The sequence below is a fragment of the Vombatus ursinus genome, unplaced genomic scaffold (genome assembly GCF_900497805.2).
Source record: "Vombatus ursinus unplaced genomic scaffold, bare-nosed wombat genome assembly UNPS02011014.1, whole genome shotgun sequence".
Classification (NCBI taxonomy): Eukaryota; Metazoa; Chordata; class Mammalia; order Diprotodontia; family Vombatidae; genus Vombatus; species Vombatus ursinus.
In genome coordinates, this window is record NW_020950792.1 from 4,030,105 (window position 1) to 4,048,439 (window position 18,335).

At 33.6% G+C, this 18,335-nt stretch overlaps 1 protein-coding gene across 1 annotated transcript in view; it reads right to left on the reverse strand.

The window, feature by feature from the left end:
* GPC6 (glypican 6) overlaps positions 1 to 18,335 on the reverse strand; it is a 1,245,595-nt gene that overhangs the window by 1,165,202 nt on the left and 62,058 nt on the right. The window lies entirely within an intron of this gene.

Here is an 18,335-nt window from a genome sequence, read left to right on the forward strand (position 1 = left end):
CAGTGGAAACAAGCTTAGAAAATCAACACGTGCCACGATGTTCTACAACAGTCAAGTCTCCCAGTGCCTCAGCAAAACTCTGGAAAGTGCTCCAAGGGGGAATACCCCAGGCAGAAAAACATCCCGCAGCAGCAAAACATCCATCTGAAAGGAGCCAAAGAAAGCAAATGGAGGGAAAAGAAAGGCCTGGGTGAGCAGGCAACCCCCAGGGGCCAGACTACCCAATCCTACCCCTAGAGTTCCAGTGTTGCTGATTCCAGCCCAGCACCAGGTAACCTGCCAGAACCCTACAGCCTCCAGCTGCCAGAAGTTGAGGCCCCAGCACACAAAGCCAGTGACCAGGCCTGGGCTCCCAACCCAAGAAGCTTGGGTCAGTACCCCATGCTCCCCAGCAGGACAGCTCAATCTTTTTAAAGGCCACGGAATAAGCAAACACCATGAGCAAAAAGAAACGTACTACAGATTCTTATCAAGGGAACAGTGAAGATCAAGGCAGAAAAATTGTATTTAATTAGCTCTACAGCTGCTTAAGATTCACAAAAAGAAACTAAACAAGCTCTCTCACTATCAGAAAATTTAAAAAGTTCTAAACTAAGAAGAAAAAAAAATCTAACCTAAAATTATGCTCCCCCCCCCAAGCCACAAAAGTACATAGCAAAAGAAAACAAGAAAAGCAATAAATGGATTAATTATACGGGTTAAAACAAGTGTCATATTAGTGATTTGGTTTCTGAAGAATATATGCATCATTTAGAACCACAGTGCCTTACATTTTACAGGTGTCATTAGTTATAGTTAATATATTGTTAATTAATACATAGTTAATAATTGGCTCTCCAATATTGATATGAACACAGAAGGGCATTAGCAGTGAAAAACCACAGACCACAAATCCCCAGTTATACTGTTAACCTTACTAAGCTAACATGAATCTAGGAACACGAGCAAACACTCACTTCTTAGCAAAAAATAACTAATTCTGGAGCCTCCCAACAACTAAACAGGTTCACCAGTGTTGTTTTCCATCCCAGAACATTGCTGGGAGGTTCGGACAGATTGATAATAATGGTTAATAAAATTAGCAGCTAGCATCTTTATAGTATTTTATGGCTTGCAAAGTGCCTCACATGTTAATCCATTTGATTTCCTACCCTAACCTAGTGAAGTATGTGTAATTACTATCCCTACTTATCATAAAGAAATCAAGGCTGAGATATTAAGTGACCTGCCCTAGATCACACAGCTATTAAGTGACCGAAGCATGATTCGAAATCAAGTTTTCTTGTCTTCAAGAACAGTTATCTCTCCAGTAGCTGTCCTGTCTCTCCTCCATTTACCTCGTATGTCACCGTTGTGACTACTCTGGTGATGCTCCTATCTTGATACTTTACTATTGTGGACTGCTCTGTGATGTTATTGAGCCAGCAAGTATGACAGAGGGGCCCAGGGTGAGCATGGGGTGAACCATGACAACAAGTCCTTCCACCTGGCCCATCTAGATGGAAGAAAAGAGTCCCAGAGGTCTAAGTCAAAATAACTCAAAGATACCTCACTGCAAAGGCATTTTTGTATATTAATTTGGTTACTAATGAAAAGAAAAATGCCGATTAGAACTTGGAATTTTAAGATTACTTGCATATTAATTCTATGTGAACAAAGCTCATGAGTTTTTTCAATATACATGTGGACTATACATTTTGAGCTAAAGTATATTTCGGTATTCAAAGTTTGGAACTAGTTCTAGTAACACTTCAAAATTACAGACCAGGTAATTAAGAACACTTTTAATGTATTTCTGGCACCTAAATTAATCCCAAATGAGGACCTCATGATTAATATTATTATAGCACATTCCAGAGGAATTAAAAATGATTAGTATTTTATGGTTATGTTACCACCAGGCCATGTCTTTCTTTATTCATGTGTACTTATATTTGACTTTTGTCTTAGTCATTCTCTACAGTTATTAAAGTCTAACCTTTGACTTCCCCTTCCACCTGTGGATGGGGTAGGGGTTGTGGTTTCAGATTAATAAATAAAACATGTTAGAAATTTGGCAGATGTAAACTCTGAATTTTTCATTTTTAAAAAAAACAAAAACCGGTTACTTTTGTTTCTCATTTCCATATGAATTATTTTTTTTCATAGTAGAAATTTTGTTTGTTTGTTTGTCTGTTTGTTTAGTTCTTGGACTTGATACAACAGGGGAAAAAGGAATAAATGAACTGCTGGTGCTTAACTCTTCAGGGCTACTCAATTCCAGTTAGTATAATTAGCTGTTTCAGCAGCTAGGACTGGGCCAGTTGTCTGAAAGAATAACAAAGATTTCAAAGTCATCAGCCATGCATTTCTTTCACACCTCTTGTATTAGCAGTCCAAAAACTCAAACTATGAATTCAAGACATCTCTCTAGAATTGTTAATTACAAATCCCCACAGAACAGACATATGTACAACTGATCCAAAAGCATATAAAGTACTACTCACACTGAGAATTAGGCTTGATTGATTCGGTGGACAACATGACCCATAACAGTGTGAACTAAAAGTGGAATTAAAAATATCCTATCGTATTTGGGTATCATAAGGACAATTACATTGATAGAGATTCTAGACCTATATTTAATTGACTAAGAAGAGAATTGGGTTTCTGAGACTGTAAGGAACATTTCAAAGACTTAACATGATTTTGATTGTCTGTTTACAAGCTCTCTGTATGTTATAAAATCAGCTATGGAAAATATCTTCAAGTCCCCAAAATGGCGTTAGCTGGGATCAGTCTTTGAAGCTAAATAAAGAAAATGTTTTTGGACCAAATAGCTTGTTATAAAAGAAAGGGTAACTAGAGAGCATGGGACACCAGGAGGTGGGTTCGGAAGAAGAAGACAGGTTTGTTGTTTTTTGTTTTTTTTTTTCCTGCCTCTGAAATTTATTTTCATATGTGGGCACACTAATTTCACTTTCTGAGTCTCATTCTCCTATTTTAAGTGAGGATAATAATATTTGTGCTATTACTAAGCTCTTTGAGGAAAGCACTGAGGAAAGCATAAAAGGGATGAAGTAAAAATGATCTAATATCCACTAAAGTCCTACGACAAAGCTTCCTTATGGCATGGAGATAGTACCATAAAAGGGTATATGATATGTTATTGTTCACTCATCTTTAGTTGTGTCTGATCTTCATGATCCCATCTGGGGTTTTCTTGGCAAAGATACTGCAGCGATTTTCTATTTTCATCTCCAACTCATTTTACAAATGAGGAAACTGAGGCAAACAGGGTTAAGTGACTTGCCCACGGTCATACAGCAAGTACCTAAGGCAAGATTTGAATTCATGAAGATAATCTTCCTGACTCCAGGCCCTACACTCTATCCACTGTGTCACTTATCCGCCCAGTAGTTCTAATAGCCATGCTAATAGTCTGAACGGCATTTCAAATTTAAGAAAAATGTCAGAGAGAAGAAAATAGAAACAAAGCCTACATGTGAAGAAATTGATAGTTAAATCACATTTTTTTATTTATTTGGCTTGGGTTGCTGTGATAAACTATATTTTATTTCTCAATAGTAGTGAAAAACTCAGTCTTGCTTAATTCAATCCATAAAAACATTCTACATATGAAGTGGATGTGAACATAGATCATTCTGAGAAATTTTTTAAAACCAGATTTAAACACTTTTTTTAACAGGAGTTAATAATTTCTTATTAAAGAATTTTTTGTAGGAAGAAAACAAAGAAAAAAATAAATGAAATTAGGTCGGTAAAGATAGAGAATAAAAGGTTTTAGAGCATTTTATGTGTCATGACTAATGACAATAATGACATAATATTTAAAGGTAGAAAAGAGATTATAGTTTGTACATTTGCTCAAAATTCTACATTTTTGTTTGTGCAATACCTCAGTTCCTTTTAGAGGGAAAGAACACAACTGTAGGACACTTTTGCCTCAACTTTGGGGCTGGAAACTTCTAACAAGTTACCTGAAATGCTATATTCTAAGACATGCATTTAGGATATTCTCTAATATATCACAAGATAAGATGTTAAAAGATTTATTACTAGATGTGTTACTCTTCTCCAAGAGGAAAAAAAAAAGTTTTACACTGAAAACCAAATCAAGCCTAAGTAGTTACAAAAACAATTGTTTTCAGAGTCACTAATGAGAAGTAATTCTAGTTAAGTGAACATTTATAGTTCAAGTGAGAAAATATAATTAGGTAAGAAAATATATGCTAAGTGCTTTTGCAAATCTTGAAGTATCATCTCAATATTTTTGTCATCACTGTCGCCGTCATCATCATCATCCTCATCATCATCATATTTAAAACCATAATATGAAGGAAGTAAGGTCGATAAATAAATGTCAGTCATCAGCAAGTATTTACTAATATTTGTGCCTTATACACAGCAGATTATTATTAATAAGATAAAAAAGTAACTTCTGCAATTTATAATCTTAAAGTCAGTCAGTTAGTATGTATTTTTAAGTACTTACAAAGTTCCAGTCTAAAAGTTGTGGATACATACATACCTACATGCATATAAAATACATATGCAAATATAATACATGTATATAATATGTGAGTATATAGTATATAATATAATCTGTTGCATATCTAATACATTATACATGCTATATGTATAATATACTGTATATTTATACACATGTATAACTATATTGTGCTATATTTAAATAATGTATTATATAGCATATAATATATATATATATATACACTGCAGCATATACCTATTGTATGCCTGCATTGTGCATGAATGCATGTAGGTATACAAAAAAATAACTCCTGTCTTCAAGCTGCTCACATTATAATACTGGAGATAAAATGCTGAGAAGTATAAAATTAGCTGCTGACAAAATACCACAATGCCAGGTGAACTAGATTAAAATGTAATTTAAAAACAAATAAAAATGCAATATAACATAAACTTAAGGTTTTCTAAAGCAATATGCAGCCAGCAAGGATCTATTTCCATTGGAGTTGAACAGCTCTGCTGTAAAGAAGCAGGCGCATACACAATTCATTGAAAGCATAAGGAAGGTAAAAATTACAGAGCTTCACTCTGTAAAGAACAAAGAGATCTTTGAGGGCACTGAGTGTTGTGAGCAAACACACACACACACACACACACACACACACACACACACATACATACATACAGAAAGATGATTAAACCTAAATTTAAAATTGTGGTATTATTAAACCACACACGCACAAAAATAACAGGCATCTTATTTCACATAACAACCTGTTGCTGAGAATTTGAGCTATCTCCTGACTTTCCAAACTTTACTAAATTACTTTCAATATACCTAATCTACCTTGGGGAAAAATATTGAATACATTTAGAAATGATTGAGAATATAGGAACTAAGAAAGAATAAGGCAAATACATTTGAAAACCATTTCTACTTTTCAATATGATTTTAAAGCATATATATGATTTAATATGATTTAAAAGCATATAAAATTTCACCCTTTTCTGATTTTATTAAATACTACTGGGTATGGTTTAATTATGTTGATTATAAATCAACATTTATAGAGGACAATATCAGAGTTCAGAATTGAGTTTTCTTTTTTTTTTGTTCCAACATTGACATAATGTAAAAATCCAAATTAATTTTTCCATTTATCTTTTCCTTGTTCTATCCATATATAAAATTAAGGTAATACCACTTTTTATGATATGAATGTCTTCATGCTAAAAGAACTCAAAAATTTTAAGATCTTTAAAAGTAAAGATCAATTTATCTGCATAATTATTCATATATTTGTTAATAAAATGCATGGCAGAACTGTTTTCAGTCAATAAGAAAATCAAATTATAATTCTTTACAAGAAGCAACTGAGTCTTATACTTTTTTTAATATCCTCTACTGTGTATCAGTGTTAAGCACATATTAGGTACAGAAAAAATGTTTGAGGATTTTTTTCCTAAGGATAATTTTTGTTGCTGCTTTTCCCTTTAAGCTATGAAAAGGCTTAATTATTTTTTTTTCCTCCTTCCCTCCAAACAACACAGGGCTATGTTGATATATAATCACCTACTATGAAATTCTCGGCATGAAGACCCAAACCAATCCTGGGAAGGCTGGCCTATGGAAATGGATGTGGGAAAGAAGCAGCTAAATGAGAAAAAAATAAAAATAAAGAAAATGAACAATAATGATGGCATAAGGGCAAGGATTCAGTAATTATAAGGGAAAAATAAAATTATAAAACAGCTTAATCAAATATTTTAAAATTCAATTTGGTTTCAATAATCATTTACACAGTACATATAAGTATACATATATATGTACATGCATGTTTATTTTGTATCACAAATATATTTGGGTATATACCATATAAATATTTAGACATATATATTACACGTAAATTACAATTGTGTAAATTATCCTTAACACCAAAAAGAATTTCAAAGCTATTGTTGGTCTGTTTTAATTTGTAAACATATGTACTCACATATATTATATACATATACATTACCTATACATAACAGAAAGGATTTCCTTATAAAATGATGGTTAAATATCTGGATGTATTACTTTTATGAAGAGTTAACCCCCAGAGAAATTAAAATTACAATTAGAATGACAAAAGTCATTCTATTTAATTATAAGCTCTTCAGTAGTAATGACTACCTCTTCTGTTCTGTCTTAACTCCCTTTGGTTTACTCAACAGTGGTCCCTAAGCAGTACTGGCTAAATTGAGGATGTTGATCCTGTTCTCAATGGAGCACTGCCTTAATACTGAATAAATTGTCAGTGTCTGAGATTAGGAGCAAGCCGAAGGTGTCCAGCACTTAGACATCAGATCATAACAAGTTAAAATATCCTTTACACCAGACTATAACATTTTAAACAAATGAGACAAGCATTTAAGCCTATCCTTCACAGTAGCTCATCCTATTGTGTGTATGTGTATTTGAATGTTTCTGGGAACAGACTGGTAGATAATGCACCAGACAGACTACCATGCTGACTTAGGATAGTAAAATGTTCCAGTAAAGTTTTCAATTTTTTTTTAAACAAAAAGTAACTTATGGTATAAAAAGACACTGTCCTTATTGGTACTAATTTGATACTGATTTAGAGGCAAGGGATTAACCATCCAAATGCATCCTTTTACTAATGATCTAAGGTTCTAAATTTGACAGTTTAAAGTTTGTGATGGCAGTACATTGCTGTTAAAGTAAACCTATAAGAAATGGTTCAGTCATAAAGATACAATACTGCACACATGAACATTACTTATAGCTCTTCATTTCCTTTTCTACTTTGTGAAAAATAAACATGAATTCAAAGAAAGATGGTTTATATCAAATAAGTACACCTCTCATATTGCTTCAATGAATGCCTTCTAGTGCATATGAAGAAAAAACCCACAAAATTTTAAAATTCTCAAAACACTACTCAGCTAAATTCAGTTACACAGGGAAAGTAAAGGCATGAAGAAAGCATATATCTACCATAAATATTCCAGGTAAATTATAATATAAGGTATTCACTTCTGACACTCTGGATTTTTTATTCTGTAATCAGTAGGGTCTCACTTGGGGGCAGAAAAATAGTTTGTATATTCTACAAATAATTACAGTATTTAATAGTTGACTTAAGCTCTAGAAATAAATAATTCATTTACTTCGTATAGTTCAACACAATAATTAAATCAATTAAAATATGAGCATGCATGTTAATTACCTATTAATTAGTGGTAATTGTAATTTCCAACAACTAGTATTTTAGAAAGTTAGAAATTTTAAAATGATAAATTTTATACTAAATAATTTAATACTATTTAATAGACAATGTCAGTTTGTTTTTAATGTTATCTTCACAAAGAAATAACAATTATTACCCTAGATAATATAAGTATATTTCAGACTAAGAAAATTATTTAATTACAACAAAGCCCATTTTCTGTGAGAAGAAACTTTTGAAAGAATGAATCACCTTGAGAATTAAATGAAGAAATATTAATAATGAATAATCTTTTCTTAAGAAACAGTGTTTCAGTGAGCATTGCTGCTTTGTAACATAACATGCTATTGTATTATATCCTGCATATCATTATATAGTATTATATCCTTGTGATACAAATATATGTATTAAGATGAATCTTCTGTCAGAGCCTACTAAGCATCCAATCACCCCACTTTCTCCTCCAATAAAGAAAAGGATCGCCCATCTCTACCCAAATTAAATAAGAATCTAATGGAACATGACAGATTTCCAATAACTCATTGAATCCCCTCTCCTTGTTCCTTGCCAGTCTAAAATTAGGAGTTTTTCCTTCATTTGTCTTACCTATGTTTTGGTCTTCCCTCCTGGATTTGCCCCCTAAGTGCTCTAAAAAAATTCTGAACTCAAATAAAATGGACATTTCTACAGTTAAATGTATATGAATATATACATGAATATTTGTGCATATATTACATATATTTTGTGACATATATTTATGTATGTTTATATCAATATTATATTTCTATATTAGAACAATTAGAGAGGTTTATATATAAAGCTGTGAAACTATTATATAGAATTTGCTTTTCTTTTTAGATATATAAGAAATTCAACACATAACTTTCAAAACTGTCCTATTTGTTATTCCTTTCAGCCTTCCTTCTCTTCTCACTTAAAAAAAAAAATTGGAGTCCTCTCCCTACCCCATCCCTCTTGATAAAAAATAAATGCAAAAGCCTAGTAACAAATACGCATAGTCAATGGGAAAAAATTTCCAAATTGGACAAAATTTTATACATGGCTCATTCTTTAGCTTCAGACCAACACTTTGTCACTACACATTTTCACCACTTGCCTTAATATGTACACACATATGTATATACATGTAAGTTATTATTAATATAATAATTATGCTTAGTGAATGGTTTTCAGTTTTAAAAATATTCTCAACTTTAATTGGAGACAGTATTAGTTTATTTAATGAGTATAATTAAAAGCCACATTAGTACTATAAAATGGAATTTTAATCCTTTATTGAATAGAGGATAAGATTCTATTTCCAGAGAAATACTTTTTTTTTATTTCATAGTCGTAGGGCATTTAAAAAAAATCAAAATTTTATTTTCTGCAATAATTGGTAATCTGGGTAAAAATGGAAAATTACATATATGTATGACATCTTATAAAATCCTTACTAAAGTTAATTGACAGACATCTTTGTGGGTCATCATATTTTTTGCTTGCTTCCTTATTTTTCCTCCATATTAAAATTATTAATTTAATTATATTAATGATTAGATTAATGATTAGTTAAAAGTTAATCTTCTCTCCTCTGTACAATATGAGGAATCACTTTAAAGTGCTATAAAAAAGCAATCATTTCTATTTTACTTTTGTTTTATATAAAGCACATGTGGACACATATAAGCCTTTTTGGACAGAAATTGTAAGTCATAAAGAAGAGAATCTTAGAAACCTGGGTATGTGAAACCTACCGGAGATACTAATTGGCTGTGTGACCATAGGCAAAGTCATTTAACCTTTAAAGGCTCAGTTTCTTGATCTGTAAAATGGGGATAATAATAACCACTGCGGGAAAGTTCTTTGTACATCTTAAAAGTATAGGCATAGTACTTATGAATTCATTTCTGTAAGTGGCTCCTGATGAGGAATTTTCTGTGTCAGTGTAGGTTGGCACCTTTCCTGCAATTTATAATCTTAGACTATTTATTACCCAGAATACTGACAGATTAAGTAACTTGTTTTGGATCACACAGAAATAATGGGTCAGAGGTAGCCCATGAACCTAGGTGGTTCAGGTTCCAAGGTTAGTTATCTATCCATTATGCCAAACCTTACAATGACATAAAAAAGAATTAATATTATTATATATTATGTGGTATGCTCAACCCTGGGCAATGTATATTAAAAGAGATCTACTTGCAAGATGACCAGGATGTTAAAAGGAAACAAAGTACATAAAGAACAGTTGAATTATCACTGTTTGAGCTGACAAAGAGATGAATTAGGAGAGATATGATAGTTTTCTTCAAAATTTTGAAAGGTTATGATGTAGAAGGAGTTGACTTTTGGGGGGGTTGTGTCAAAGAGAAAAAGTCAGACCAATGGACAGAACTTATTGGGAGGCAGATTTGAGCTCACTATCAAACTGTGAAACAAAGGAATGGACCACCCAATGAAATGATGAGCTTCACTATTCAAGAGTTCTATTAAAGCAAGATCAGTAAATCATCTATTGAGGTTCTTATAGAAAGTATTTCTGCATGGGGACCTAGATGACCTCTACAGGTCTCTTCCAACTTGAAGGGACTGTGTTTTCTTCAATCAGTATATGGGGCCAAAAGTCCAAGAGAAACAATAGTATATTTTAATTAGCCATAGCATTATATCCTTAGATTAGTATGGATTGTTGTGATTTAACTTTTCAGCCAGACAAATGTATTTGGAGAATAATTTCTGTCAAAGCAACAGTGACATCTTATGGATAGTTAGAAATAAAACCTTACCTCTCTCATGTCTCTTCAAGCAGCATATTACATTCAAGTCTTAAATCATGCATTTCTCTTCAGAGGTACCATCTAAAACTGAGTTATAATGAGATATCTAAAGAATCTAGATGTTCATAATAGAGACCAAATGTGGTGCTAGGGTATAGTGGTTAAATCATGCAAAAAATCAAATTGTTGAATAGAACTGACCATTTATTTAACTGACTTGAGAGCCAAACTGGTTATGAGCAGAAAACCTGCCATACCACTAGAATTAAAAATGGAAAAATAGTTCTTCAGTTTCCTCCACTCCAACAAATTCAGATTTCCATTCCACTCTTCCTCAATTTCAACAATCTCTGCTTTCCAAGTCAGCATAGGGAAATATAGGACATTACCACCATTTTTCAGAACAGCAAAACCTCAAAAATGATGAAATTTTAAATTCCATTCTAGAATTCCATATTTCAACTTTCTACAGTTTCAAAATCCCTTTCTCTGATGAGAATCTCATATTTCTATTTTTTGTACTCCTACATTTTCATTAAATCTAAGTCTGCTCTCATTATGATGTCTTTTCCCTTTTACCTTCACCTATTTTCTTTGACTCTGGTTTGACTTAGGTAAGAGCCACCACATGACTTCTCTACAGAAGAGCAATTATGCATACATATATGTATATATACATACATTGCATATATATACATATATATGCATGCCTCTAAAGTACTTGAAATTAGATGGCTCAGTTATGTATATTTTCAACTTTCTCATTACAACCTTATTTATATATTTAATCTGTTCTATGAGAAAAATCGCTAATGAAAGGGTAACTATAATTTCAGAGGACTCAAAAGCACTTCAGAAACTTTGGTTGATGGAACTAGAGATAATTAGAATAAAGAAAATAATTAAAAAGGGATAGGATATGAAAGCTGACTTCAGATATGTAGAAGAATTCACCTTGTTCTGCTTATTGTTAGGAAAAAGAATTCAAAACAATTGATAGATGGTGCAGTGGTGGTTTTCAACTTTATAATAATAATTCACATTTCTGTTGCATTTTGACAATAGTTTGAGGTAGGCATAAATGAATGAATGAAAATAGCATTAAGTGTTTACTATGTGCTAAGCACTGAAGACAAAATTGGAAAAAGAACATAGTCTCTGCATTCAAAGAGTTCACATTTTAATAATGGAGGCAGCAACCCATCTGGGAGATTCCAGCTTTAAATCAGATGGAAAGGTCCCATGATCCTTAGGGACATTGGTAAAGCAAATTTTAATGCCTCTTCTTTAATGACATTTTAATTTATATAATCGTATTAGTTTCTGATGATAAACCATTGACAATGCCAAGAATTTTGGTGTCAAAAACTTTATTTTTTGAGTCTTCAGGGGCTGAAGCAATAGCAATTGCAGGAGTAGTTGCCAGGATATGTCTCCACCCAAATTGCTTTCCAGGATGATGTTGGCAGGCAGTGAGCTGAAAACATTGCTATTCCCAAGGCTCTTGGGTTCAGGGTAATAGGATGTCTTTCTCGGGGTCAGAGGAAATATGGCGGTCAAGGTGGTGGTTTGAATTACCAGGCACATGCTTTCTCCAGTCTCCCCCTCAGGCTGCCCTGCTACTTCAGTTAACGCTGGCTTACCTGCACTGTAACTGACGGGGACAGTTGATACTTTCTTCTTAGGAATCATCTCCCTAATCAATGGCTCTGAGGGCCAGAAGCAGGATAGGTAGTCCAAGGTGTACAGTACATTTATCTATCCCTTGGAAGCAGTTGGCCAGCATCTATTGATGCTAATGAGGAGGAGGAAGTGAATCCCTTTCCCACAATTATTTCTCCACTCACTCATCCAATGATTTTAGTCACTGTGCCACAAAACATACCAAAGGGAAAATATAAGTAAAAACACCTTAATAATCACAGTAGTCCAAAAGTAAAATATAATTCCTTAAAATGCAGTGAGTTCTCTCACTGCAGGTCTTGAAACAGGGTATGGATGACTACTTTTGTAGGATGTTGCATAAGAGTTCCAAACTTAAGTATGAGCGGAATTAGATAACCTCTGGGGTCCCTTCCAGTTCAGATTCTATGATGAAATATGGCTAAAAAAAGAGATAGCATCTGAATGGTATTCCCAAGGTAGAAAGATTATAAAGAATCATATGTTATCACTTTACTTGCAATGACAGTGCAAATTAAAGTATTCTCTTAATCATCAGGAAGACTGAAAGGAATTTATAAACATTATCTCAGTAAGGAAACACTTACTCAAGATTCAACACATTTAAGTTTTAGTGCTTAAAATAGCCATATTCAACAATTTGTGGGGGAAAGGAGGAGGAGGAGGGAATGTTCTCATAACACTCCCATATTCCATTCCTGTATAAAAATGGAGGCCCTAAATAACACTTTCCATAACACTTCAAGTATATAAGCACAGAAAGGAAAATACACAACGATCTCATTCTGACCTCCTTTTAAAACTGTGAATGAATTATTTTCAGTCTGTACAAGAAAAGTGAACTCACAGAATGAGGCACTATATAGCCAGCTACAAAAGGGGAGGGAGGACCCAAATAATGGTATTGCTGGGTCAAAGGGTATACACATTTTTATAGCCATTTGGGCATAGTTCCAAATTGCTCTCCTGAATGGTTGGATCAGTTCACAACTCCACCAACAATATATGAATTTCCCTCATTCCCTCCAACATTTGTCATTTTCCTCTTCTGTCTTATTAGCCAATCTGATAGGTCTGGGATGGTATCTCAGAGTTGTTTTAATCCAAATTTCTCTAATCAATAGTGACAGAACATTTTTTCATATGACTATATATAGTTTTGATTTCTTTATCTGAAAACTGTCTGTTTATATATTTTTACCATTTATCAATTCAGGAGCAACCCATTCTTATAAATTGAACTCAGTTCAATATTCAGTATATATTTGAGCTATGAGGCCTTTACCAGAGAAACTTGCTATAATGTTTTTAGAGTTATGATTACTGTGTATTTCCCTCCATCCTATTTTCCCATTTACCCTATCCTTCCTCAAGTTTTTTTTTTTTGTTTTTACCACCATCTCCCCCAATCTTCTCTCCCTTCTACCAGTCCCCCCTCTCTTATGCCCTTTCCCCTCCTATTTCTCTTCGTAAGATAGATTTCTATGGCCAACTGAGTGTGTATGTTATTCCATTTTTGAACTAATTCCAAAGAGGGTAAGGTTCATGTCTTCTCTGCCATCACCCCTATCTGCCCCTCCCCTGTAAAATCCCTTTATACCACTTTTATATAATTTACTCCATTCTACCTTTCCCTTCCCCCTTCTCCAAGTACATTCCTCTTTCTAACCCTTGGATTTTATTTTTTTAAAGATATCATCCTATCAGAGCCAACTTATACCCACACTCTCTATGTATACTCCTTCTAACTGCCCTAATAATGAGAAAGTTCTTAGAAGCTACAAGTATTATCTTCCCATATATGAATGTAAAGAAGTTAACTTTATTGAATCTTTTATGATTCCTTTCCTGTTTACATTCTATGCTTCTCTTGAGTCTTGTGTTTGAATGTCAAATTTTCTATTCAGCTCTAACTTTTCTTCAGGAATGCTTGAATACTCTATTTCATTAAATATTCATTTTCCCCCTGAAAGATTACACTCAGTTTTGCTGAGTAGATGATTCTTGTAATCCTAGTTCCTTTCCCTTCTGAAATATCATATTCCAACCCCTCAGTTCTTTTAACATGGAATAAATCTTGTGTGATCTTGACTATGGTTCCATGATACTTGAATTATTTCTGTTTGGATACTTACAATATTTTCTTCTTGATCTAGAAAGGAGTGGGGAACCTGCAGCCCCGAGGCCACATATGGCCCTCTAGGTCAAGTGTGGCCCTTTGACTGAATCCAATCTTCACAAAATAAATCCTTTTATTAAGGATCTGAACACCTAGAAGGCCACAGATGGCCATGAGGCTGAAGATTTCCCACTCGTGACCTAAGAGTTCTGGAATTTGGCTATAATATTCCTGGGAGTTTTCACTTGAGGCTCTCTTTCAGGAGGTAATCAGTGGGTTCATTCAATTTCTGTTTTACCCTCTGGTTATAGGATATGAGAGCAGTTTTCCTTGCTAAATTCTTGAAATATTATATCTATGTTCTTTTTTTTTATAACAGCTTTCAGGTAGTCCAATAATTCTTACATGATTTCTCTTCGCTCTATTTTCCAGGTCAATTGCTTTTCCAATGAGACAGTTTATATTTTCTTCTTTTTTTCCCATTTTTTGGTTTTATTTTATTCTTTCTTGATGTCTCTTGGAGTCATCAACTTCCACTTGGCAAATTCAAATTTTTAAGGAATTGTCTTCTTCAGTGAGCTTTCGTACCTCCTTTTCCATTTGGCTAATTCTACTTTTTAAGAAGTTTTTCTCTTTCATGTATGTTTGTTCTTCTTTTACCATTTGACCTATGCTGATTTTTAAGGTGTTATTTTCTTCAATATTTTTTGTGCCTCCTATATTAAGCTGCTGACTCTTTTTTCGTGATTTTCTTGCATCATTCATTTATTTTCCCAATTTTTCCTCTCTTATTTCATTTTAAAATCCTTTTTGAGCTCTTCCAGAAATTCTTCTTTTTTGGGGGGTGGGCAAGACCAATTCACTTTTTTTTTGTTTGTTTGAGGCTTTACATGTAACTGTTTTGACTTTGTTGTCTTCTTCTGAGTTTGTGTTTTGATCTTCCCTGTCACCATCGTAACTTTCTATGGTCAGGTTCTTTTTGCTATTGTTGTTGTTTGCTCTTTTTTCCAGCCTATTGGTTTATGCTCGTTGGGCAGAGGGAGCACTATCCCAAACTTCAGGTTTTTCCTGCTGTTGTTTTCAGAGCTAGTTCAATGGTGGGGGTGTCTTCAAGTTTTCTAATCTTCCAAGGTGGTATGATCTAAGGAGAAGTGTCTTCTCATGATCTCCTAGCCTGTGCTCTAGTCTGTGATAGACCATGAGCACTCTTTTCTGCCCTGAAACTATGACCAGGGTGCCTGGCTTCCCTGCAGCTGCACGCTCTACCATGCTAGTGCTCCTCCCTGCCCTGGGGCGGTGACCAAGAACAGGGTATGGGTAGTGCAACAGAGGTGTGTACCCAGTGCCAACAAAATGTCTCCTTTAATCTTCTTCTAACCAGTTGTCTAACCCCCTTACTATTTGTGGGCTGAGAGCTTTGGAAGGTGCTGTTGCCTATTTAGTTCTTCCCAAGGATTGCTGTTGGCGTGCTGGAGCCCAGCCTGTGTTGGAGCGGGCTCCACTCTCACCCTAGTGATACAGGCTTTTCTTGCCAATCTTCTGTTGTCTTGAACTGAAAAATTGTTCACCCCATTTTTTTGTTGGTTCTGAAACTCCAGAATCCATTCTGTGCCATTATTTTTTAGAGGGGAATTAGGAAGAGCTTAGGCAGGTCCCTGCCTTTACTCTGCCATCTTGGCTCCACCATCCTTCCAATGAGTCAAAGGGAAATGATCCACATAAAATCACAAGTAAAAAATACATCTCACACTCATGTTCATACTCCCCTTAGCTCCATTTCACAAACACATTTTGCTTAATTCATGAGTAATGATGAAAATTAAAATAATTATTTGTATTCTATTTGGAAGAAATATGCTGGATAAATAGAGAATATATTCAAGTCAGCAGACGTTACTGATGCCCTGATAACATCAGGGCTAAGAAATTACAATGGACATAATTTTACTACCAGTCATTTCTCTATATTTTTTTAGAGAGGGCACACTGTTAAGTCATAAGTCCTATTGATTTAAAACCACGTTATCACTTGGGCTACATAAGCTTTGGGTTGTGTGCCCTTGATGTGATTTGAAGATCAAATCTCTCTTGGCTCCCCATATAAGCCTATTACTTTGTTTCACTGGCAGTGATCTTGTTCCCAGATGCTTATATGCTGCAGCTTGGTGTAACTGTTGATATTAATTAATTTATGCAAAGCAGTTAGATACCATCCCTGATTAATGTCTGCTCTGCTTTATTAATTCTGAGCACTTTAAGAGACTGTTGGACATGTATGATGCAATATCTGCTTACAGAATAGCTATTCATATGATTAATTTAGAGCCTGAAGAACTTTACTTGATCTTCACTAGTTGATGCTACTAATTACATATAATTTATAACTTTAAAAAAGGTGTTTCATCAGAAGTGAAACAGGGCTTTAACAATATTTCTACAAGTGACATCAGTATGTAACAGTCCCACAGCTAAAGTATTTATCCAGAATGCAATACAAAGAAAGCATACCATGTCCTAAATAGCAAAACCTAGGAAATCCAAAAAAAGTCTCTGTAAGCCTAAATTTCTGTTCTGATATTGGCTGCATGACCTTGTTCAAGTCTTTTATTCTCTCTGGAACACAATTACCTCATGCATAAAACAACAGGGTTGGATTAAATTGTCTCTAACCTTGCTTCTAAATCTAAATTCCAAAGTTGCATTAAAATTAAATATAAATTCTTTTGAAAAATTTCAGATATTATTCAAAATATGATGATTATATAGTGTGATCATTCTTATTCTACTTACTTCAATTGCTATTGTACTGTCATTACCATTAAGATTTTCTAGATTGTAAGCTCTTTGAAGGTTGAAGTCAATTCTAATACTTTTATGCAACTGCTACAACACTTAGTATCATGCTTTGATAATAGATACAGGCTCCAGAAATGTGTGTTAGCTTAATTATTTTTTAAAATTTAATGTTTATTAGTTTCCTCCACCATTGTGTGATTAAAAATAATTTAATTTATCCTTTTTTAAAGATCCTAAGGGATCCATATTATGGAGTCAATTTGATGTATGGTTTAAAAAGATATAAAATACTTAATTATTAAAGAATCTATTATTTAAAATGGTGGGGGAGTTACAGGAGAAGACATTCATCTAAAATGATAGGTTCAACAGAATTAGAGGATTTAGAGCTCTAGATCATCTAGAGCAATCCCTTCATTTTACAGATTAGAAAACTGAGATGTATAGAGGTGATTTCCTTAAAATCACGTGGTTCAGTTAAATAAATATACATTAGCATGTTAAAGAAGTTTTTGTCCATATTTTTTTAATTTTATGTAAAAGCACTTCTCTAGGTTTTATAGGGAATACAAAAATAAATATGACATCATTACCATCCTCAAAGAATTTATCATCTAGTGGGGAAATAAAACATATATATACACGCACATATATATTTATATTTTTATATTTATATATTATATATCATATATAAATATGTTTTATACATTTAACACTACAACATATATAAACACACATATATATATATATATATACACACACACATACATAAAGCACGTATGCAACCCTACAACAAGGTAATATGGGACAAGCTAGATAAGAAAGGTACCTATTGCTGGGGTCTTTATAGGAGAGGTAGATGTCATCCAGTTGAACCAATTAAGAAAGCCATCATGAGGAAAGTCTTGTAGACTTTGACTTTGAAATACTGGCAGGATTTTGACAAGTTGAGATATGGTGGTAAATATTTCAGGTGGAAAAATAACCTAAGCAAAAGTTAATTCAATCCAAGAAGCATTTATTAAACCTGAATTTGTTCAATCCACAAGGATTATGGATACAAGACATAGAGAGGGAGTGGGTTAGGTAGGGATAGTAATCACACAATATACACCAATAAAAATATGAGACACAATAGAAGAGAGACCTAGAAGAAGAAAAACAACAGAGAGAGAGAGAGAGAGAGAGAGAGAGAGAGAGAGAGAGAGAGAGAGAGAGAGAGAGAGAGAGAGA